This window comes from Ailuropoda melanoleuca, chromosome X (assembly GCF_002007445.2).
Source record: "Ailuropoda melanoleuca isolate Jingjing chromosome X, ASM200744v2, whole genome shotgun sequence".
NCBI lineage: Eukaryota > Metazoa > Chordata > Mammalia > Carnivora > Ursidae > Ailuropoda > Ailuropoda melanoleuca.
This window is the reverse complement of record NC_048238.1, coordinates 5,598,860-5,623,798: the sequence shown is the minus strand read 5'-3', so window position 1 is coordinate 5,623,798 and position 24,939 is coordinate 5,598,860. Positions and strand designations below refer to the sequence as shown.

The following is a 24,939-nucleotide window of genomic DNA, read 5'->3' as shown; positions in this document are numbered from 1 at the left end:
AGTTTCAATCCTTCTCTAAGTAGAAAACCAGTGAGGGCAGGAAAATGTGAATAGGAGGCATTAAGAAAAGAAGAGAAAGACAAAAAGGCAATGAAAGACAGGGAGAGTCTGCTCAAGATTCAGGACTTAGCAAAGGCTTTATTCTTACCCTCAGAATAAAGAGAGCCATGGAAACATATCCCAAATGCTGAGTACGAAGGGTAGAGAAGAATTCTACCAGCTAATTTGTCCAAATAAGAACATAAGTATCTGACTTTATAAATGAATGGGTAGGGGGCTGGTGCACTCTTGGACAACAATTACACACTGGCATATTGTCATCATAGCATTTTCAACTACAGTCATGGTCACTTTGTAGCGCAACGAATAAACAAATGATCTATTCAGGGTATAGCTAACATGTCCTTCTCGAAATGGACATATTTAACGGATGAAAACTGACTTGAGTAGCAATTATATATGGATGTTGTAAAACATCTTCGTTGAGTCTGTCAGTATTCCAGTGATCTCATAAGAGGCAGGTCATCTTATGCGATCAAATGCTTTGGTTTCCTCATTTCTGAAATGAGCACGTCAGTAGATTTCAATGGATTTCTGTATATAAATGTTTTTTAGCACACTACCTGTGCAGATTACTTGGGGTTGATCCCAAGTCTCCATCGATGCCCTGACGGAAGAATTCAGCTTCACCCATGTGATTTCTGTTAGTATAAATGAAGTGCAAGGGAAATTGAATCTGTCTGGACTCCATAGATGGTTTAAGCAGGTGTACTGTTTTGGGGATAGGCTTGGATCTCTTGCTGTGGACAGCTTGGGGCTCAGAGGCTATGGGTCAAGAGCAAACTCTTGGATGCCTGGCAAACCTCAGCAGCATTTGGTGGGGACAGAAAAAAAGAAAACAAAAGAGAGAGAGACTGCATTCTCTGTGAATTTATGGATGGCAAAGATAACTGCATATGCATCTGTTTTCTCTTATTGAAAACATGTGAAAGCTATTGCTAGAAAGAAAAATTCAGCTCTCTAGTTCCTGAAAGTGAAGCCGCTGCAGTACCCCCAAGGGGAGCTGGGACATACCAGACACGTACAAAGTCATCAGGAGACTGCAGTGACGCTGCCACTGGGACCAACACCAGAGGGACACTTTGGTGCATCCTGAGCTCTTGAGCACAAACTGCCATGAGAAATAACAAGTTCAGATTCGAGTGGGAGCTATACTTAATACACATGACACGGGCAAGAAGAATTCCAATGTTTCAGGCTTGCCTATGCATCTAGAAAATTCTCTCTTAACTAAAAATCATAGGAGAACTCAAATTTTCCCAACTGGAAGTTATATGTTGAACAGCAGCCCTTCTATGACACAGTTCATGTTGATAGGAGGACTCAGTTGGGATTTAAAATCAGTCCTGGTGTTTCCAATATTCCAGGTGTACCCACACATTGAAACCTGCACTGCCCAGCATGGCTGGCGCCTTCCCACTGCATCTCTACTGACAATGAAGAATAAAAATGGTTCAACTCATCCCACTCATTGATGAGCACCGTGAAACTATGAAGAAGTTTTTTAAGAACAGTTTTGAGAACTTTCTACGAGTTGGGCACTTTGCCTGGCACTTGAAATTCAAAGATGCCTAGAATATTATCCTTTCTCTCAAAAGTCGTGATTCACTAGATTAGACTGTTTCTAAGCTTTTTCTTATACCATCGCTTTATTTATTATTTTTAGAATGTTTCTAAGTTCTAGTTCATTACTGTCCACACCCATGTCTTAACTCTGATTTTCTCCTTAGCTGGTCATCCCACATAAAGGATATGGGTACCAAATTTTTCTTCAACTTCTCCATTTTCCCACAAAGGACTGATTTGGGATGTTGGAGATTTTAGTTCCTTGTCAGAACTGGAGCCTATTTGGAGCCTCTGTAAATTCATTTTGCTTCTCTGGGCATTAGTGTCCTCACATAAAATAAGGGGCTTGACTATGTTACAAAGCTGTAACCATCAAGGCAGTATGCTACTGACACAGAGATCAATGGAACAGAACAGAGAACCCAGAAATGGACCCTCAACTCTATGGTCAACTACTCTTCCACAAAGCAGGAAAGAATAGCCAATGGAAAAAGGACAGTCTCTTCAACAGTGGTGTTGGGAAAACAGCCACAAGCAGAAGAATGAAACTTGACCACTCTCTGACACCATACACAAAGGTAAACTCAAAATGGATGAAAGACCTCAATGTGAGGCAAGAATCCATTCAAATCCTAGAGGAGAACACAGGCAGCAACCTCTTTCACCTTGGCCACAATAACTTGCAGACACATCTCCAAAGGCAAGGGAAGCAAGGACAAAAATGAACTGCTGGGACTTCAACAAGATTAAAAGCTTCTGCATGTCAAAGGAAACAGTCAACAAAACTAAAAGGCAACCTACGGAATGGGAGAAGAGATTTGCAATGACATATGAGATAAAGGGCTAGTATCCAAGATCTATAATGAACCCGTCAAACTCAACACCTAAAAAACAAATAATCCAGTCAAGAAATAGGCAGAAGACATGAACAGACATTTATCCAAAGAAGACATGCAAATGGCCAACAGACACATGAAAAAATGCTCCAAATCACTTGGCATCAGGGAAATGCAAATCAAAACCACAATGAGATACCACCTCACACCGGTCAGAATGGCTAAAATTAACAAGACAGGTAACAAGAAATGGTGGCAAGGGTGCGGAGAAAGGGGAACCCTCTTACACTGTTGGTGGGAATGCAAACTGGTGCAGCCATTCTGGAAAACGGTATGGAGGTTCCTCAAGAAGTTAGAAATAGAGCTACCCTACAACCCGATAATTGCACTACTAGGCATTTACCCCAAAGATACGGTCTAGTGATCCAAAGGGGCACCTGCACCCTGATGTTCATAGCAGCAATGTCCACAATAGCCAAACTGTAGAAAGAGCCCAGATGTCCATCGACGGACGAATGGCTAAAGAAGATGTGGCTTATATACACAATGGACTATTCCTCAGCCATCAGAAAGGATGAATATTTACCATTTACATCGATGTGGATGGAACTAGAGGGTATTATGCTGAGCCAAATAAGTCAATCAGAGAAAGACAGTTATCATATGGTTTCACTCATATGTGGAAGATAAGAAACAGGGCAGTGGAGCATAGGCGAAGGGAGGGAAAACTGAATGGGAAGTCATCAGAAAGGGAGAAGAACCATGAGAGATTCTTAACTATAGGGAACAAACTGAGGGGTGCAGGAGGGGAGGTCGGTGGGGGGATGGGATAACTGGGTGATGGGCATTAAGGAGGGCACGTGATGTGATGAGCACTGGGTGATATATGCAACTGATAAATTATTGAACATTACATCTGAAATTAATGATACTATACGTTGGATAATTGAATTTAAATTAAAAAATGAAATAAAATAAGGGGTTTGAGCGACAGAATCTCTCTGGTTCCTTCCAGTTCTAACCTTCTAGGATTCTGTGATTTTAGGTGGGCTCCTAACCCTCAGGCATTATCCCTGTAGTTCCACTTTGTTGACCAGGGATAGTGTATGATTAATGTGCACTAAAGACTCTACTAGCAATGATGGCTCATGATGACATGTAAAGATAGCTGTCTCTGGATATTAAAAACTTATTTTTGATGGATACTATTTCTCACTCTTTCCCCCTAATGGAATAGCCCCCAGATCACTTACAATTTTTTTTTTCAGAATTTCAAACCCATCTTTTAGGATTTGTTTCTCAAAATGTTTATTTAAAGGAATATGTCTTAATTCTTGAAGAAAATTGTAAGAAAGATTCTCAAGACATTTTGGATCACCTCAGCAACACCGAAATTGTTATGTTATGTAAACTAAACATCTTGCTATCCACTGCCCAGGTCTGACTAATTGTCAATTTTTTGTATGTACATTGTACTTTGTTTTATATTTTATTAGCTTTTCATTTATTACATCAGAGGAAAATAATACAGTCATGCCTGATTGTGGTCTATTTTCATATTTTATTAGCTTTTCATTTATTACATCAGAGGAAAATAATACAGTCATGCCTGATTGTGGTCTATTTTCATATTTTTAAGTAACAGTGTTTTACAAAATGTCTAGCAAACACATTACTTTTTTTTTAATATTTTTATTTATTTATTCGACAGAGATAGAGACAGCCAGCGAGAGAGGGAACACAGCAGGGGAGAGGGAGAGGAAGNGAGAGGAAGAAGCAGGCTCCTAGTGGAGGAGCCTGATGTGGGGCTCGATCCCATAACGCCGGGATCACGCCCTGAGCCGAAGGCAGACGCTTAACCGCTGTGCCACCCAGGCGCCCCCAAACACATTACTTTTATCTTCAGAGAGACAACTACAAAGAAGACAATGGATTCTATTTGTTTAAACCTGTCACACAAACGGAGAATTAGATATAGTGAAAAAATATTGTATGGTAGGTGCAATCCACTTATATGTGGAACCTGTAACAGTCAAATTCACAGAAGCAGAGAATGGAATGGTTGCCAGGTCTGCAGGGAGGGGGTGATGGGGAGTTATTCGATGGGTATAAATGTTACACTACATGGATAAGTCCTGAAGAGCCACTCTACAGCACAGACCCCACAGTCAACCATACTGTACTGTATACTTAAAATCTGCTCAAAGGATAGACCTTATGTTAAGTATTCTTACCACACCCAAATAATGTAATGATGATGATGATGGTAAAGAATGTGGGAGGGGGGCGCCTGGGTGGCACAGCAGTTAAGCGTCTGCCTTCGGCTCAGGGCGTGATCCCGGCGTTATGGGATCGAGCCCCACATCAGGCTCCTCCACTAGGAGCCTGCTTCTTCCTCTCCCACTCCCCCTGCTTGTGTTCCCTCTCTCGCTGGCTGTCTCTATCTCTGTCGAATAAATAAATAAAATCTTTTTTAAAAAAAAAGAATGTGGGAGGAAACTTTGAGGGGTGATACATATACTTATGTCCTTGATAGTGGTAATGCTTTTACAGATGTATGCTTAATCCTAAACTCACTGACATGCATGTATTAAACATGTACCACCCTTTATATATCAATCACATCTCAATAAAGTGGATTTAAAAGTGGGGAAATAGTCAATCTCACTATGGAAGGAAGGAAGGAAGGAAGGAAGGAAGGAAGGAAGGAAGGAAGGAAAGATAGATGATAGATAGATAGATAGATAGATAGATAGATAGATAGATGAATACCAGACTTTCAATTTGTTAAACTGGCAAAAGTTTTAAGAAATTAAGATTGTCTGTTGTTTGAGTGTGTCCAGTAGATATATATTGTAAGTTGGTAAGCTTTCAGTAATACGTGTCAAGTGCTTAAAATATGGGTATACTCTTTATATGGCAATGTCACATTTGGAAATTTATTCTAAGGATATTAAACATAAAAAGCTATTATAATATCAAAATTAATACATATCAACCAGCACCCAAAAAGTCTGTCAAAGTCTTAATCAAAATAGTAAATATTAGCCAAAATAGAAAAGTATCTAGCAGCAGAAAAATGTGAAGTATTTTCAAGACAGTATATTATGCAATTATTAAAATGTTTGCTATGGGTATGATAAAATGAAAAATGGAATAAAAGATTTTGATAAATACAGAACAAATACAAAGCAATAAAATTAGTAAATCTGGAAGGCCATGTACAATGACTGTCAACACTAGCTGACTATATAGTTTTTCAAAATTGCTTACAAGTAATATGTGTTAATTTTATCACATAGCAACATCACATTTATTTCATTTAAAAACAGGCCCTACCAAACCATGTCTGTCTTTCCAACATTCATTTAGATTTTTTGCGTGGCCAGGAGTTTGTTCTGAAGTTTGCCCTCAACACTCATTCATAATACACACTGGTGTACAGGTTGACCTCTAGCTTTGGACTCAATTGATTTCTATAGGAGCCAGAAATAAAGGAGATAAATGAACTGTGCTCCGCAAGCCAGCACGAGACCCCGAACCACCCCGAAGATGAAGTTAGAAATCATCTAACAGGGTTTTCTCCAGATGCTTGAAAACCAACCATAAGCCAGATCGAGTAAGTTCATTTCACCCAGGGACGGATCAATCCTATGAATTTACAAAGGGTGTGGTTGTGAGATGGGATGAATTCAGGCACAGTCTGTAAATCACTCCCTTCGGTGTCGGTAATGGAACTGTGTTGCCGAGTTTGTTGGTACCACAGGAGGGATAGACCCTCAAACTGTAATCCATTCACACGGCTAGTATCAGACGAGAACTGCTTAAAGCCTGGATGCTCAGACAAGAGGTGGGGAAACGGGGTGGTCTCCTCTTTACTGCGGCAAAGGGAGGGGAGTACGCGCAGGGAAACTCTATGCCACTGATGACTGACACCTGCCTAGGCTCAATCTAGTTTGACACATTTGCGAGTACTTTGGTTCTAGTTTTCAAAATGCTGTTTCTTCAAAATATTTTGAGGGGCAATGATCTCAAGCTTTATGTAATTAAATTGAAGCTTGTTTGAGTTATCGCGGGTGAATATAATGAAAATTAATACTTAAAATCGTATAGTGTGACGTTTGTGTCGTAGCTTAAAAACTGAAAAATAACTGCCACACTATGTTATTTGTTTTTTCCAAAGATACGGTGACATTGGACTAACTTTACCATATTTTTACAGGGCAAAGAGGGCAAGCTGGAAAGTTATATATGAGGTTTGCACAATTTTGCGTTCTTCATAAAAAGACTGAAGACACCATATGGCTTATACTTTCTTATGAATTCATAAGTTCAATTACTCAGAATAGTAGAGAGTAAAGAAAAATTGGCCTTTGTACCTTTATCCCCCCATTCATCTGTGTGGCCTAAAATAGAGCGCATAGCCTGGTACACATAATTTTGGGCATGCTTATACACATAGATTAAAACCCATGATTGCATTAGATATACATATTTTCTCTACTCCTTGCTTTTAAACCACTTTCTGTAAGCCATGAAGACATATCACCTTCTTACCAGTTCTTACTATCTCTTCATGCTAACACAGATTTCTTTAACCAGGGCTATCATGTTGCTGTTTTAGGAAGTTTATTATTATACTTTTACAAAACAATGTTAAAACAATTCCTGTATGTTTATCTTGTGTGACTGTGGTAAAACTTCTGGAAAACAGCAATGGAATTGTTCAATCCCAGGTATGCACATTATAATGAATACTCTCCTTGCCTGCCCTCCGTGAATGTGTGTCACTTTGCACTCCCACTAATGGTGCATAAGATACCAGTTTCCTCACCATTTCCAATATTGTAAATCACCTTTGTATGCTGATTTTCTTCAAGCTGGATTATATGGTGTCTCCATTAAAAATGTTAATGCATTTTTTTAAAAGATTTTATTTATTTGAGAGAGAGTGAGCAAACACGCACACACAAGCAGTGGGAGTGGCAGAGGGAGAAGCAGACTCCCTGCTGAGCAGGGAGCCCAACTAGGGGCTCGGGGCTCAACCCCAGGACCCCGGGATCATGACCTGAGCTGAAGGCAGACACTTAACCGACTGAACCACGCAAGAGACCCTATGTTAATGTATTTTTAATTCCACTCATTTTGTTGTTGTTTTACCATTTCTTCAATAAGTATTCTTTAGAAAAAAGAAAAAAGCCTTTATTTTTAAGTAATCTCTACGCCCAGGGTGGGGCTTGAACCCACAACCTTGAGATCAAGAGTCGCACACCCCACCAACTGAGCCAGCCAGGCTCCCCTTCAGTAAGTATTGTATATGCAATTTGTAATTCTGAAAAATTGTCTGTTGTATCCCTTGCTTCCTTTTCTAGTGGCTTTACCTTTTTCCTACAGATGTGTGAAATGTTGTATACAAAGGTATGTGCCAGAAAGAAATTCCAAACTTGATACTGATAATTATGAGCTACCTTACATATCCCTTGTGGTCATGTCATTGTAAGGGATGGGGAAGGAATGGATTTTTATGTACTTATAATCTACCTGAAATACGGTAATTTGAATTTATAGAATGATCAGAGAAAATCCCAAAGACTCTTATTAAAATATGGTTCACAAAGTCTCAGAGACATACAATTTTAGTGAGAAGCTTTGCCTGCCCTCTTGTCTAGCCAACAGATAATCAATTCATAACGCTCAACAAATTCAGTAATACCACATTGTTAACTAATGACAAAGAAGTAGCCAAACTATTTCTAGAAAGACAAAACTACTAGTTACTCACCTTTTTCCACTTTCTAAACCGATCCTGCTGGTACTTAAGAAAAATAGGTAGAGTCGAGGATAAATTTTTGAAAATAAATCTGACCTTGAGGCGCCTGGGCGGCTCAGTCGGTTGAGCGTCCCACTCGTGATTTCATCTCAGGTCATGATCTCATGGATTGTGACAGCCAGCCCCACGACAGGCTCCGTGCTCAGCGGCGAGTCTGCTTGAGATTCTCTCCCTTGCCCTCGTCCTCCGCCCCTCTCCCAACTTGTGGGCAGGCACGCGCACGGTCTCACTTTCTTAAATCAATACATCTTTTAAAAAACTAAATCTGACCAAAAGATATGTAAGCAATGAACTAATCAATTAATTAATCAATCAATTAATTAATCAATTAATACTTGAGTCTTAAATGCATGCTTTCATCAGTAAAACGTAACCTGTGCATGACACAGTTTGCCAAATGCTTTAACAGCTCCTCAGCCTGACACCTAGGACAATCTGACTGCCAGCCTCTAATAGTAACCAACAAGAAATACTCTGTCTGTCGAGGCATTTTTTAAAATGTCATCAAAAATTGTGGTCCCTCCCCTAGCTTTATCTGCTTTAGGGGAGCAAGTTGCAATGTATTTTTCTTGGAAAAGAAAGAAAATACGTTTTTGCTGTGATTACAAAAGCCACTGCTTATAACTCTGCCCATTATTTTCCCTGCTTATATAACATTACCTTCCTATTCCCAGACATCTATTGGAACACAATACAGAGTCATGGGACCATCCAGAGAAGTCTGAGATTTACAAAAGCATCCAACATAGTTTCAGGGTCTGGTTTGATTGATCCAAATTGAATTGAGTTAAATAGAGGAAAAAATCTGAAAGCTTTTCCATTTTTCCAGTTTATTTTAACTGAACAACAGAAAACTCCAAGCAAACAAATTCAGAGCTGTGATTTAATATGCCACATTAGCTCCATGCTTTGCTATATCCACCAGCATGCAGGAAAATAATGAAAAAAGTCAGCCTGGAGTTATGGGCATTGACTTTTAATCATCTGGCTTGTTCTCAATGTACTAAAAATTTCCCTGAATAAACACATTTGAGTGGAATCAGTCATTCCTTGAAAAACAGTACCATTACAAACCACAAAACCTACATCCTTGTGCTACTGTGTTTCAGCCATTGTCAAATGTAGCATTATAACTGGTAAGAATTTGCTCCTTCTCAGGGTGCCTAGGACACTTGCTGTGATAGAAATGACCAGCACCAAGTAAATCGTTTGATTTTTGTTACCCAGGTGTGTTATGGGTTTGTATGATGTGGTAACATCATTTACTGATGTGCTGTCCTTTTCCATCTGACCTAGAAAGGAGCTATTTCTGCCTTGCTGCAAACGTGTGAAGATGGACATTGAAAATTCTTGACTCAGAGGAATGGAAACTCTATCAGTCTAGCTCACAAAACGGGAAAGGTGGTATTAAGAAATTTCATGGGAATCCAGAAAAAACTGAACATTCCGTACCCAGAAAACTTAGGTACTGAATGAAACATGTACTCAACTCATCTGTCCCCACCACCCACACCTCAGCTTTTGGAAAGACCTGCTGTATTTTTTCCAGACTGGAACCATTCTCAAAGTCAACCTGCTCCTGGTCCCAAGAAGACCATACTCAGTCCCACCATGGTCCAACCTTCAAGTGAGATGCCAGATTGCCGAGATATGTTTTTCAACATGATAGAAAGATTACAATTCTGTTTTTTTCCTTTAAAGATTTTAGTCATTTATTTGACAGAGTGAGCACAAATAGGGGGAGCAGCAGAGGGAGAGGGAGAAGCAGGCTGCCTGTAAAGCGGGGAATCCAACGTGGGACTCGAACCCCGGACCCTGGGATAATGACCGGAGCCAAAGGCAGACACTTAACGACTGAGCCACCCAGGCACCCCTGATCACGACAATTCTTAAAAACTTCCCCCAGACCATGTTCTTATGTACATATCCAACATGGGGCTGGAACCCACAACGCGGAGATCAGGAGTTGCATGCTACACACACTGAGCCAGCCAGACATCCTTCTGTTGTCGTTTTTACGGCAAGAATGGTAATACAAAACAGAATTTATTTGGGGAAAATAGATGTCAATCTCCTTACCCCGTAAGACAATGAATGAAGGCAGAGGGTGAAAATCATTCCTCTTCTTGACTAGAAAGGGAAAAAGGACTGGCTTTCAGGGGATCCTGTATTTCTCAACATATTGGGAGAAACAGAGCTGCAAGATGTTAGCAAACGGAGGTTGATTTTCTCCCCATAAGGGAGCCATCTCTTACAGTTCAACTAAAGAGCATGTATTTTTTTTTTTTTTACTCTGCTGGACTCAAGTTAAAAATTCTTTTCTAAGTATTTTTTTTAAAAGATTTTATTTATTTATTTTGAGAGTGAGAGAGAGACAGCCAGTGAGACAGGGAACACAAGCAGGGGGAGTGGGAGAGGAAGAAGCAGGCTCCTAGTGGAGCAGGGAGCCCAACGTGGGGCTCAATCCCAGGACCCTGGGATCATGCCCTGGGCCGAAGGCAGATGCTTAACGACAGAGCCACCCAGGCACCCCAAAGTATTTCTAAGTATTCTTTTGCTCACACAAATCTTGCCTCCCCAATGATTGCAGAATAGATGATTTTCTTTTTCAGGTACTTTCACCTGAACTGTGCCTATTATTACTTCTTTTTCTTGTTCTCAAAGTAATAGATTTGTATGTAAAGCCAAGTTTTTAAAAATTCTAAATACCCACTCACACTCCCCCATAATTCTTCTTCCCAGATATAGACATAGAATATGTTGTAAATATATATATCTGCAACACTGAATCTCATTATACATTCTCCTCACAACACATTATTCACACCTTTCCATAGCCTCTTTCATTTGACAGAATCACCTCAAAGTTCAGGGTCCTATTCTATTGCATGAATATAAAATAAGTTATTGAATAATATTCTATTGTGAACAATTATGTCTTCACTTCTTTGCTCTATAAAAAAAGACAACTGGATTTCTGTGTCTTACATATTTTACCTTCTAGATAGCTGTGTCTTTGGGCATTTTTACAAATATTTTTATAACTGGCTCATTTGAAACAAATTACCTTATCAAGAATTATACACACTTCACATACATTGAATATATATAATAGAAATTTGACTATATTCATAAATTTAACCCACCAAGACTGTATAAAGGTTTCCATTTTCCTGCTTTTTTTTTTTTAAGAAAAATCATGTTAGTACTACTTTGTTAATTTTTTGCCAAAATAATAGGAGAAAAGTAAAATCTTGCAAACATCATTTTTTGGTAGGAAGGATAGTAGTGAGTTCAGTTTTTTAAATGTTTATTAGTTAATTTCCTTTTCTTTTTCTGGAAATTGCCTGTTCACAATTTGCTCATTTTTGTTTTGCTGACTGTGAAGGGTATTTTAAGGGGTAAATAACAGATTTCAACTTTTTGCTTTTGGACATAGGACCATTTGTTTCCAGATAATTGTCTAATTTGAATTTTTACATCATTTATTTTGCATACAGAATAAAATATCCAGGTTTTTTTCCACACTTACATTTCTAATTGCCATGCCTGGAAATGCCTTCCTCAGCAGAACAGTACCAAAGACTCAGCCATATTTTCTTTTTGTACTGTTGCAGTTCTGTTTACTACATGTAATTAAAATAAAATCTATCTACAATTTGCTTTGTTGTGTGGAGTGAGATAGGAAACCAATTTTCATGAGAATAATCCATCTTTTCATGACAGATTTGGAGTGCTAGCTTTATGAGACACTTCTATTTATCTGTTACTATACTCTTGCTTTGTGATCTGTCTATTCTAGCATATGTTTATTATTGCTTCAATTTTATGGTCCTATCTGTTCCAATGCTCCATAATTTCTATTTTCAGGGTGTTCCTGGCTGTTCTTTCACTCCAGATGAATTTTAAAAATCAACAAAAGGAATTTGGCTGGGGTTATTTGAATTTTTATAAATTAATTTAGGGAAAACCAACATTTCTACAATACCGAGCTGTCTCAATGACAATTTATGCCTTGTTTCTGAGGCACTACAATTTTCTTTAGCTTTATGTCTTCTTTCATGTTTTTCATTCAAAACACTTGGTTAGTTTACTCCTGGGAGTATAAATTATTTTTGCTTGCTACTGTGAATGCAATATTTCATACATGCTATTTTTTGAGTGTCACTTGGGGATAGAAAACATTTTCATATTAAATATCTTTCATAAGTGATTTCTGGAGATTTTTCCCCCTAATTCCTTGTTAAACTCTTTGAAAAGGTTTCTTAGTTACTAGCCCTTTCACTGGATTGTGTAAACATTTTGGTGATAAGAGAATACTTCCCTTTATTTCCATCATGCTTAGAAAGACTACCGTTGTCTCACTGTCTAGCAAGAGGGTGTAATTTTCCTTGTGTCGTCTCCCAGATTAAGAAAGTAGTAAGTTCTTCTGACTTAACTAAGGAATTCTGTTGAATGCTAACCTTTTTCAGATGTCTATTTCTGTGCAGCAGCAAGAGAGTCTGATTGCTTTGACTTTGTCATTATGACCAATCTAATCATATTTACTAATGTTAACCAGGACGGATTCTCAGATTTCTGGAATGGAACACTATCATGATATGCTCTTTTAAAAAAAGTAGACTCATGCACGCATTCATTCATTCAACCTATATTTGACTGTCTGCCCCATACAGTCAGTATAATGCAACGTAATGTAATTCCAGAGCGTGCAAGCACTAAACAAAGTAATACAATAGCACCCATGTTAACTTGGGAGTGGGGTGGTGTGTAACTCCTGCAGACTTGGTACCTGCGGCCCCACCTCTCTGAAGACCTGATGATTTCAGCGAGTGAATGATGAGAGGATCCTACTTTGAGCTAGCATAAGCACTCTGGCTTGTGAATGGGTTTGGCCTCTTATGAGTAAAAGGAACGTGGGTTTGGTGGTGGGTTGTTAACTAGTGCTGGATTTATTATCAAAGAATGAATCTTTGCAAGGCATTGCACCTAAATTCAGATTTTGTTACTTTATGCTCTTATTACAAATGGTTCTTTAAGCTTCATATATGAAAAAACCTGTATCTGCCTCTGCTGATAGAGAACAGTGATAAAGATGAGGTCTGATTAGCTGTTGGCCAGATGACACTGAGGAGTCACGACTTCCCTTCAAGGACAACGGAAGTTTGATAAAGAAGGGAGTGGCTTGACTATATATATACACATATATATAATATTTATATATATTTATATATAATATTTATATATATTTATATATAATATTTATATATATTATATAAATACAATATATTATATATAAACATATATATGTATGCATATAAATGTTATATATAACTATATAAATACAATATATTTATATATAATATAAACATATAAATACTAAATATACATAAATATTAAGTATTGAACATATACTTTAACTAAATATATATAGATTTTTACTATATATCTGCACATAGATTTGATAGACTTTACTTTTAGAGCAGTTTTAGTGCACAGAAAAATTGAGGGAGGCAGGTTCAGAGATTCCCCCTACAAGCCCATTCTCCACTGTCAACGTCCCCAGCAGAGTGGGACATTTGTCACAACTGATGAACGTGCACTGACACAACATAACTACCCAGAGTGCTCCGTGCTCCATCTAGTCATCCCTCCCTCCTCCCGATTTATATTTTAAAAAGATCATTCTGGCTGTTGGTCAGATAATTTATTACATGAAGGGGACATTGGAAGAAGGAAACATGTTTCTATGAGTCAATATTTGGTTCGGCTCCTTGCATTACTATTAAAAAGACAAAATTAGGGGTGCCTGGGCGGCACAGTGGTTGGGCGTCTGCCTTCGGCTCAGGGCGTGATCCCGGCGTTATGGGATCGAGCCCCACATCAGGCTCCTCTGCTATGAGCCTGCTTCTTCCTCTCCCACTCCCCCTGCTTGTGTTCCCTCTCTCGCTGGCTGTCTCTATCTCTGTTGAATAAAGAAATAAAATCTTAAAAAAAAGAGTCTCATAAAAAAAGATAAAATTAATATGATTTCTGTCAGATTTGACACTAAAAATACTTCCAAAAGAGGGAATTCTTAGCCCTTTCTCCAAAACAAGGCTATGTTTGTGTAAAATCTTTGCCATCACAGTATTCAAGAGAGTATTTCCAATCTCCTTTCTATCGTTTAGCTTCAGTGGACCTAAAGTAACTAGACAGTGGTCACTGTTCATGTCACCTCTCGGCAGGCAGAAGTGCCAAGCCAGAGGCAGGCCGTGCTCCCCAGAGAAAGCAGACAGTCTTCCACTGCTGGGTTTGTATGTGATGGAGAGTTATGCTGGGGCCTGACCATGGACTTCCTTTCCCAGGTGTGGCTATTTTTGTGTGTTCCCTTGATATCTATGCATACTTCCAGTAGTTTAGTACCATACATGGATACATATATGCATGCATGAACATACACAGGTATCCTTAGACACACACACACAGTCAATTCTTATTATCTGCGGCAGTTATGTTCTACAAATCACCAAGCACACTGAATTTGCAAATTCTGAACCATTGCTCCTAAGGGAAATGCAGGGCAGGGTGCTGCAAGCCTCTGGTCATTTTCATCAACTTATCAATACATAACCTTGTTTTATGTGTCTTTCTGCTTAAAGATTCCTTATTTAGGGGTACCTGGCTGGCTGAGTAGGTGCAGCCTGTGGTCCTGATCTCAGGATCATGACTTTGAGCCCCATGTTGGGTGTACAGATTACTTAAAGAAAAAAAAAAGAAATAAAGCAGTCAAAAAACGACAGATTCCTTATGTAATATCTATTGTTGATTCATCCACACTGAATGCACAGCCATCAGCACTGCATAACTTATGCCTGAACGAAACTTATCTCACACCTGTTCTCTCGTGAAGGCCCATCATGGCCTCCTTACACTCAGGAGCACTGGACAGCATGTCAGCACTATGCTCGGGGGTCACTGTGAGCTCTGCAATCACCAGCCAAAAGCACAAACCTGAGAACAACATCAGACCCCACACAGGACACCTGTTTGCAGTACAAGAGATGAAAGAGGAAGGCAAAGCACGGACTTGTTCCAACCAGCTGGGAATATGCGTGTCTACGGATGAGAAATTTTTACGACTCGGCATATGCATGGATGACTATGAAAGCACTGCAGGTATTGCACTGGGGGTTACAAATAAACGTTGGCAAAGAAGCAAAGGTGCACACACAGACTCCACAGCAATGAGGACACACTGTGTGTATCTTCTGCAATACCATGTGAGCTTTCGGAGGGCAGGATGCAGACAACACCCATCCCTCCTTGTTCCCATGAAAACAGCCACATGCCTTACCCTGGCTCATTCACAGACTAACCTGTTTTCACACCTGTGTAAATTACAGAGTTCTTTCTTTAAAAAACTTTGAAACCTGAATAGACAAAAGTGATAAACGTGGGTTTTCTCTGCTTGATTTCTGTCCTTCTTCTTGCCCTTTCAGTGGGTACCATGAATGGGATGAGACATTATTGTACAAGTAAGCACCAACACTAGAAATCACGCTTTTCAGATTCTAGAATCTTGGCTCAGTGGGTTCTTCCTTACCCAAAGCTGACTCACCCCTCAGGTGCTCTTGCAGTAAAAGACAATGATATTTTCCTCTCCTGGAAAATGAATGATAAAACACCACATACAATTCCCAGCTACGTGCCATTCCGGAGCTGTCTGTACTGTGAAAATGTCTAATATAGAACAGCTGGTACCAAAATGAATATTTCACCCCCAATGGTAAATTGTACAGTCAGTATTTCAAATGCTCCTTTTCCCATCAAGAACGATGGGGCAGATTGGCCTCCTGGAAGTAATTAATCTCTGCTCGATGTGGAGCCCTGTTAGGGAGATGTGAGCCCCCAGGATCAGTTAAGACGCATGATTTAAAGGGAGTTGCACAGAAAGCTGCCATAAACATAATCATCTATGTAGGAGGTCTCTTGGAGCATTTTCAACACATTTTTGTGTTATAACTCACCCGTGTGAAGTTATAGAAGGACTGTACTTACACAACTTGAGGTTTGATAACATAAAATGAAGAAAAATTAGACCTTAATCTGTGTCAACACCGAGTCAATGAAGTTTTCAACATACTCCATCCCTGGGTCTGGCAGACAATCAGGGCGACACAGCCAACACCGTGCACAGGTCTGCCAGCTCTGCTTCTCCCTGCCTGTGAGGGCTGTGCTGGAAAGTGCTCCCAGAGACCCCACGGCTCCAGAAACTGACTGTGGCCACATGCCCCTTTCCAGAGCCAATGTTCGGGAAGATGTGCGGACAAAAACAACATGACTTCAAGAGAGCTGGTCACTGAATGTGCTCATTCTCCCATCCCCTATAAACCCACGTCAGGAAGCATCTGTGGCTTCCTGGCCTGAAAACTCTAGGGCTCACAGGGTACTAATGATATGTTCCTAAGAGAGCTGTTCAGAACGAGGGAGCCGATGGGGGAAGGCCAGGTGACCTGGACGGTCCAGTGACCAGAAAGAGGCAGGGCTGTGCTCCATCCCATTACTGATGGGTTCAGAGCAGAAGGCCCATTTGGAACAGGGAGGCTGGTGGGCATCTGCGTCCTGGGAGAGGAGCCAGCTGGGTGAATTACTACAGACCCTTAGGGTACCTTCAGCAAGACCCATTCCAAATCCCAAGTGTGGGCAGTTCCAAAATGGGCTTCCAAAACGCCAGCAGCCATAACCAGGACTGGCTCAGGCATTAGGCGGGGCTGAATTCTCCCGGTGACTGAGCTGGACAGGACGTGAAGCTACTCAGGACAGAGGACACGTAAGTCAACTGGGCCTCTGGTTTGGTATCTCATGGGACTTGCCTTTATTTTTGTTTCAGGGGAAATAAACGGGCTTCCTGCAAGAGTACTGTACATAGACAGTTGCTGTAGGACTCAGAATAAATGCTATGTGCACTAGAACAATTCCGGCACTCACACAGTCACCTAAGGCTACTGTGTTTTTGACATTATTATAGCACATTTGGACAAAGACACAATCTTTCTAAGAATAAATAACAAAGAGATGCTTGCCTTCCTGGTTTTGCCCACCCCATATGTATGATCATTTTAGCGTTAGTTGGCAGCAAAATTCTAGCGGAGCAAAAAATCATTACGTACACTGAAAATGTCAGTCCAGAACCAAGAAAATTAAGACCCTGCTTACTCTTCATTCTCTAGTCTTAGACAATTCCTTGTGGCTGAAAAGCATGTAAGAGATTAACATATCAGTTCTTTTTTACTTTTCAAATTCCACCAAGGTTACCATTTATATGGCTATACGGGTCAAAAACAGAATTTTAAATTTTGTTTTTCGGAATTTTGGTTTTTATCATTCAGGTTTGTTTTTATTTCTGATGCAGACCTGAAACTCCTTTCCCTAAAATACCTAGGCACTAACATTTGAACCAGTGCCCAAATCTCTAGGGGTGCACTTTGTTTTCTCAAATGCTCTATCTCGTGAATAAGGTTAACTGAAAAGATTTTTCCCCCTGTTTTGTTTTCTGTAAATCTCAAAGGTTAGATTCCTGCTAATTTTGCCACAAAAGCATGTTGTGCTAATAAATCTGTAAATATATCTGTCTTTGTTCTTGTCAGGGGAAGAAAAACAGCTATGACACATTTTCAGCATTTTTTCTAAAATGGGTTTCGAGAGGTGAGAGTCATACTGAGTTGTGATATTCTTGGGTGGTACACATTTTCCGATGCTATTTTAACAGGATAGATTTAAATAACATAAAATGAGAGCTATTTTTTGGTTAACTGACTTTGATTAAATAAGAATTTACTTCAATCAAATGATAAACACATGTATATAAGTGACATCCACATAGAAGAAAACTGAATGAAAATCCCCCCAATATAAATCAAAGATACTGCAATTAAATAAACCACCTTAAGGTTTTTTCTTAAGTCAATCGGCAGAAAAAATGTGATGTGATGGGCACTGAGATCTTAGTCCCTGGGGTGAGTAAGCCTAGCAACACATAGCTACAGTTCCTTCAAGAGTGTTTGAGGAACTGCCTTAGGTGACTGTCTTGACATAGAAATCTTCACTTGACTCCCTCTGATCTCCGTTCAATGTTACTCCCATAGAAAGTGATTCATTGATTCCCAAAAGCATGCCCCACAATTTACTCCATCTTGTCAGGTAATGGATACATAATTTAAAAAATTTTTAAAATCATTTGCTTCACCTTTATCTTTTCCAAGAGGCTACATATTCCATGATGCAGAAAATAGGATATCTGTTTGGGTTTTTGGTTTTGCTCTCTTTTGTCCCCAGTGCTTACTCCTTGGTACACAGTAACTGCTTAACAAACACTCATGGTAAAACAGATAAGTGAAAAGTGAATTAATGAATACTCATGGTTTAAAACAGCATCCCATTTTCACGCTGAGGAAAAAACGTAAGCGACATTTCCCCGGACAAATCACACACAGTTTTTACATCCCCTTCTGAATGACTACCTACAGTATCTGTTATTTTAAGGAGCCAATAATACTCAGCAATTTGCTTCTCATGAATGGGTGTTCACACATATTTTTTTTTGATGAACGTGTTCCTGTGTTACTTACAATTTGAAACACCAAAGGGAGGGAGCAAATCTCTTTTTTCTCAGATCATTTATCTGAGACATGTCTCTATTTTGTCCTGGCCTTGAAACTCTCCTGGTCCGTACCTGGGTGGATGATTCATGAAACATAGATCGAGCCTTAGTCTCCCAACTGTGTTTCTATTGACTCGCCATGCTGTCTGTCTCACGGTGTGTCTATGCCTGTCAGAACGGTAATGGGATAACACATAGGAACAGTTTTTCAAAACTCCATATATAACTGTTATTGCCACCAGCGCCCTCCCCATTCATGTGTTGAAACCGTAAGCCCTAGTGTTAGAGATGAGGTCCTCTGGGGGTGATTACATCAGGGGTCACCCCTCGTCAATGGGATTAGCGCCCCTGCCAAGAAAACCCAGAGAGCTCCCTCGTACCTTCCTCCATGTGAGGACACAGCGAGAAGACGGCTGTCCTTGACCCAGGGAGCTGGCCTTCAACAGATAATGTGCCGGTGCCATGACCTGGGATGTCCAGTCTTCAGCACTGTGGGAAAGAAATGTCTGTTGTTTATAAGCCCCCCAGTCTGCGGTGTTCTGTGTTCGCTGCCCAAACAGACTAAGGCAGTAACGCACTATTGTCATTGAGAATGGCCCATGCAGAGACAGATGCAGAGTACGACCGATGACCTCCTGAAATGCACAATATTGTAGGGCTGAGGGAGAAAATGAATACACTGAGAGAAGATGACTCATTCCTATCTTGGTCATTAATCAAACTATTGTATCTGAAAGAGTTTTTTCTCACTGACAGCATTTTCTAATTTTAAGGCAAGATGACTATACAAAAAAACCCCAATAAAACAAATACAAATCACTAGTTAATTTTTTACAGCTACCTTCCTGAACAGTAATTTAAAATGTCAGGTGGTAATTAAGCCCCGGTGTTTAAAAGAACTGGAATAGTCAGCTTTCTGTGGTAACGGCCCTTTCAGCCATTCCAGGGCCTGAACTGATTCAAGCCTTTGAAACTTTACTTTACTTTTTTGGATATTCATGTGTAAAGGTCAGAATTTCCATGATTACTGGTAGGAAGCTTCTTTTGCTGGGTATATACCAAGTCCCAGCACTGGTCTGCAACCGTGAGAACCTGGTTTCTATGCATCTCCCTTCTTTTTATTCCTCGTTAACTCATACTCAAAGAGGGGGTGTGACAGGCTCACCCACAGTCTATAAAACGTTTCCTTGTGTTCAATGTGAGGGATGTGGCTGAGAACCTGAGAATTAAGCCCGAGGTAAGAAATCCACAATTACAGAGAATGTGACCTTTGTGGGTGTGCTCATGTCAGTTACAAACGTCGGGCTTACCGATCTTTCAGCAAGGTGGCGGAGATCAAAACGAAGCTGGTTTCTTTCAATCACCGTTGTGCCTTCTCATCATCATTGCTCTTCCGTTGAATCTGTTTTGCTGGTCACCCAGAAATAAAATAATAGATGACATCATATATCAACATATATATATCTTGATAATAGATACATAACATTATAGAATATATAATGCATATATATACTATATAATCCATATGTAAATAAAATCATATATATTTGCCTACTATCCAGTTATACATATGGTGTTTCATGTTACTTACACAAGAATACAAATACTGACCAAATCTTGTTCTTTGTATACTTGGCTCTTGACTGTAATTTATTTTTTTTAAGTTTATGCATTTTTTTTTTTTTAGCAATGTCTATATCCAACGTGAGGCTTGCATTCACGACCCCGAGATCAAGAGTTGCATCTTTTTCCAACTGAGCCAGCCAGGCACCCCTTGATTGTAATATTTTATAGTAACAAACAAAACCATATTCAAGTGAAATCTTGGTACCCACAGTCCCTTGGAGTGCTCAGACACTTGCTAGCAATCCACCTGCCAGAGCCTAACACAGAAATGTTCCCGTGGGACAAAAACATAAGTGTTTAGTATTCATCAGTAACTAAAACCATGTGGGGCATTTGATACAAATCTACAAAGTCATATATTGTTTATGATGAATATTGACTCAAGCCCATAGCTAATCTTACGTGAATCATCTTGCGAGGTGGCAAAATATGCAAGATAAGATAATGTTTGTAAGCCTGTGTTTACTTTACATGATAGCACTGCTTACATCTAAATGCTGGAAAAATAAAATTTTTAAAGAGAATAATTACAATAATGTATCCCTAGGTTTTAGTGTTACAGCAGAGTCAAATATTGGCCATATTGGATTTGCTAAGTTTACACGTTGTTGTCAAATACTCTGTGAGAAGAGAAAAATTCAGCTTATTTCCCAAAATCATAGGGTTTAAGAAAGGGAGTTGTTACTCTGTGATAAGAATGAATGTGTTATATTCCAAAGCAGATAAGGTTTAGGGTTTTTCACTGTTCACAGATAAATCATGAATCTATAAACTGGGAGTACTACTGAGAAAAATCTCAGCGGGCACCTGGGTGGCTCAGTCGGTTAAGCGCCGCCTTCGGCTCAGGTCATGATCCCGGGGTCCTGGGATCCAGCCCTGCATCGGGCTCCCTGCTTAACAAGGGAGGCTGCTTCTCCCTCTCCCTGCACCCTGCCCCATTCATGCTCTCTCTGAAATAAATAAATAAAATCTTTAAAAAAAAAAAGATAATCTCATTCAATTTTTTAATTTTCAGGATCTGAGACCCCTGAAATTTAACTGAGTCTCAATATGTAAACCCAATCCCCAGCAAATGGATGTCAAAGGGAACTCAGAGAAGCTTCCAGATCACCTTCGCTATGTGCTATTGTTAGCTATGCCTTTGCAAAGTTCCCAAGCTGCCCATTTGCAAAGCCCTCGAGTTGACTCTACTCCAAGTCTCCCCTGCTATACTTGAAGTTTGCACAGGTATCTCAGGAACTTCAAGCATGTTGCAAACATTCATGACATGAAAGCATGTGAAGCACGTAAAGGGCATAACTTGAAGAAGACAAATAGTAGCTCCACTTGACCGTGATGTCAAATAAGGTAGGCGCTGCCCAAACTCATACCAGGCCTGTGGAACTGGAAGACAGTCCACAGATGCCGTCAGTGACTAGAACCACACCATTCCTGGCTTCCCTCATGACCTCGTGGAAGGCATTTCCTCCTTGTGGAAGGAGTTACGACAAAGCTGTACAGGTGTACTGTATCCGGAGCTAGCGTGACCACAAAACACTACTGAGAACTGAGATGTCAAATAACCATTCAGATGACAGTCGAGTCTAAGTCACATTGTGCCCAAGTAATACGTGCAGTTAGTCGTCCCCAAATGAGGAACGGGGACCTACCTGTCCATGCGTTGACATGCTGGTGACAAGTGAATAGAGACGCAGAAAGTCTCCCATTTGCTTACTTTGCTTGAGTAAGGGGTTCAATGCAAACAAACTGCAGACCGAAAAAGGAAACGAAATGAATGTACATGAATCCGTACTAGAACAAGGTCTATCTGTGCCAGGCATTGTGAACCATAAAGAACAAACCATGGGGGCTCCTGGGTGGCTCAGTCGGTTAACTGTCTGCCTTCAGCTCTGGTCATGATCTCAGGGTCCTGGGATCGGGTCCCCCTTTGGGGTCCCTGCTCAGTGGGGAGTCTGCTTCTCTCCCTCTCTCTGCCCATCCTCTCCCTGCTCGTGCTCTTGCTCCCTCTCAAATAAATAAAATCTTTAAGAAAAAAAAGAATAAGCCATGGCTCTTGTCCTTTAGGGGTCTGCATCTAAGTAAGAATGATGGGCTTCAGAAAACCAAATAGGTTTTAAATAACAAGCTGGAGATGACCCAAAGAACAGACAGATTTTAGTCCGTCTGTGGGGCTCAGGGTCATGGGGCAAGGAATATGGAGTGACCAAGCCTCAGTTTTCTGTAGATTAAATTAGTTTGGATGTATGAAGACACTGGCTGCCCAGCTGATCTTCATTCATCAGAGTAGCAACGGGAAGCCAGTTCACTGTCAAGAATCCTCACGTCACCTCCAAGAACAGACATGGAATATACCTCTGTCCCCAGATCTGAATTTACCATAAAGCCAAAAGGGGGAAGGAATCCCCCGCTCAAGTGAGTCAAATGTTTCTTCTCGATTCTCATTTCTGCCCTTCAATTTGCATTTCTCAAGCTCAGTTGGGAAGAGGAAGCCCTTCCCTCCCTAGAAGAAATGCCTCCCACTACACCATGCAGCCGGGAGCCTTTGCTTCTGGTCCTAACAGATTGATTTCATCACAACGCCAGAATTGGCTATTTATTCACATTTATTCATTCACTCATTGAGTGTCTATCAAATATTTGAGAGCAAAGCTCATTTCCAGCACAGGATTCTATCAATCCAATGCTGAACAACACACGCAGGGCTCCTGCCCTTAGGGATTTTGGCGTGGCCTCTGTGGGCTTTCCACAGTGTAAAGGCGCAGGTCCTGCAGTCTTATACCACCTGCATATGGCGCAGCCCAGACCTTTACGCTCTTGCACATCTTTCTCAAGTCTTCACGTTCGGAAATAAGTGTGCACACTGGGACACACACACAGCTGGACTAAGACCATGAAACACTTGGAACTGAACATCTTTAATGACCATGTATTTTATAATCATATTGAGAAAAGCAACATCCTTCTGAAAAAAAAAATTGCACATTCCATAGGTGTGACTCAACAATGGACCGTGTCACAATGAATCCTATCTCCCGGGCCTCTCTGCCTCCAGAGAAGGGGTTTGCTAGGAAACGTCCCCAGAACTGCTTTATAGAAAGGGTGGGATCATCCAATGAGGGCACAGCTGGGAAGTGTTCGTCTGGCCTGAGATGGGCCTGGCGCCATCATGGACAGGGGGTGACCTGGGATTCAAAGAGGAGGCTGTCATTCTGCGTGGTAAGGAATCCATGGGTTTGGGTGTGCTTTGGGAGAGGGGCTGGTCATGTGGAGTATGTGGAAGGAGTCGATCATGTCCAGAGACTTGACCAGGCAGATGGAATATTCCCTTCACGGGGAGAAGCCCTAAGGGGTGAGAGTTTGACCAGACTGTGTAAGTCTGGAAAGTCAGACTATCTTTATCTACTTGTCACTCCTCTCCCCCAGCATTCTGCAAAGTCTTGAATCTCAAATGCAAGGGCGTGCCTTTCTTCTGGAGATACTGAGGAGGCATTAAAGACAATTCAGAGGTCATCAGAGCACCAGGACAGGGATGTGGCTGTGTGCTGCCAGCTGTGGGGTTTCCAGAACCACCCTAACAGGCCGTGGCCTCAGGTTCCATCCACCAGCCTGTGTCTCGCTTATTAGCCTTTCCCTGCCATGTATCCTTTTGACACATAGCAAATCAAGGGCATCAGTCTGCTGCAACGTCCTAAGCTTTTGAAAGAAATCCTGAGCAATGTCTTTCAGACCCAGAGCAAGGGCATTCTGACAGCTGCTTTTCTAGAAGGGCATTTTTTACCCTGGTGAAAAGCGGTATAAAAAAAATGTCAGGTTGACACTGGTATCCAGGTATAAAGCAGAACAAAATCGTGGTAATCGTGGTGACTATATGTGTCCACACAACAAAATATTCATGGATGATTTTTCTTTATTTGACACTGTGTTATATGAGAATGTGGCAGCTCTCTTTCATAAACCTTTTTTTCATCTTTCTGCCCAAGGAGACACCAGGTAGGAATCAAGTGAAATATGGAAATTCCGGAGAGAGAGGCTCCCTCCAAACCTGACCGTGTTTTGTGGAGAGACTGGACTGAAGTGAATGAAGTGAAGGGCATTCTAGAGTTGCTGAGTGCCAAAGCCAGGTAGAAGTGATTTTCTCTGAGTGTGTGTGTATAAGAATGAATATTCGCACCCGCCCACCCACAGATATGCTTACAAAGATACATAATAGTACCTCCCAGGGCCAGGGCTCAGGCTGGGCAGGCTGAGGACGGCCTTCCTAGCTGTACGTTTACAATTCCTTCAAGTCCCTGCAGGCTCGGGACCTGTTGATGAGTGAGTGCATGGGGCAGAAGCTGAAATCTGCAGGACACATCGCTTAGAAAACAGAGCTTTTGAAT

The 24,939-nt window shown here is 40.7% G+C and overlaps 1 long non-coding RNA gene across 4 annotated transcripts in view; it reads right to left on the bottom strand.

Moving 5' to 3' along the window:
- LOC109491041 overlaps nucleotides 1-24,939 on the bottom strand; it is a 557,171-nt gene that overhangs the window by 108,782 nt on the left and 423,450 nt on the right. For all 4 annotated transcript variants that reach the window (XR_004622475.1, XR_004622477.1, XR_004622476.1 and 1 more), the window contains 4 exons: nucleotides 22,210-22,306; nucleotides 20,245-20,344; nucleotides 19,315-19,423; nucleotides 19,007-19,102 (listed from right to left, as the gene is read on the bottom strand). This is a non-coding gene — a long non-coding RNA (uncharacterized LOC109491041). The remainder of the gene's footprint in view (nucleotides 1-19,006; nucleotides 19,103-19,314; nucleotides 19,424-20,244; nucleotides 20,345-22,209; nucleotides 22,307-24,939) is intronic.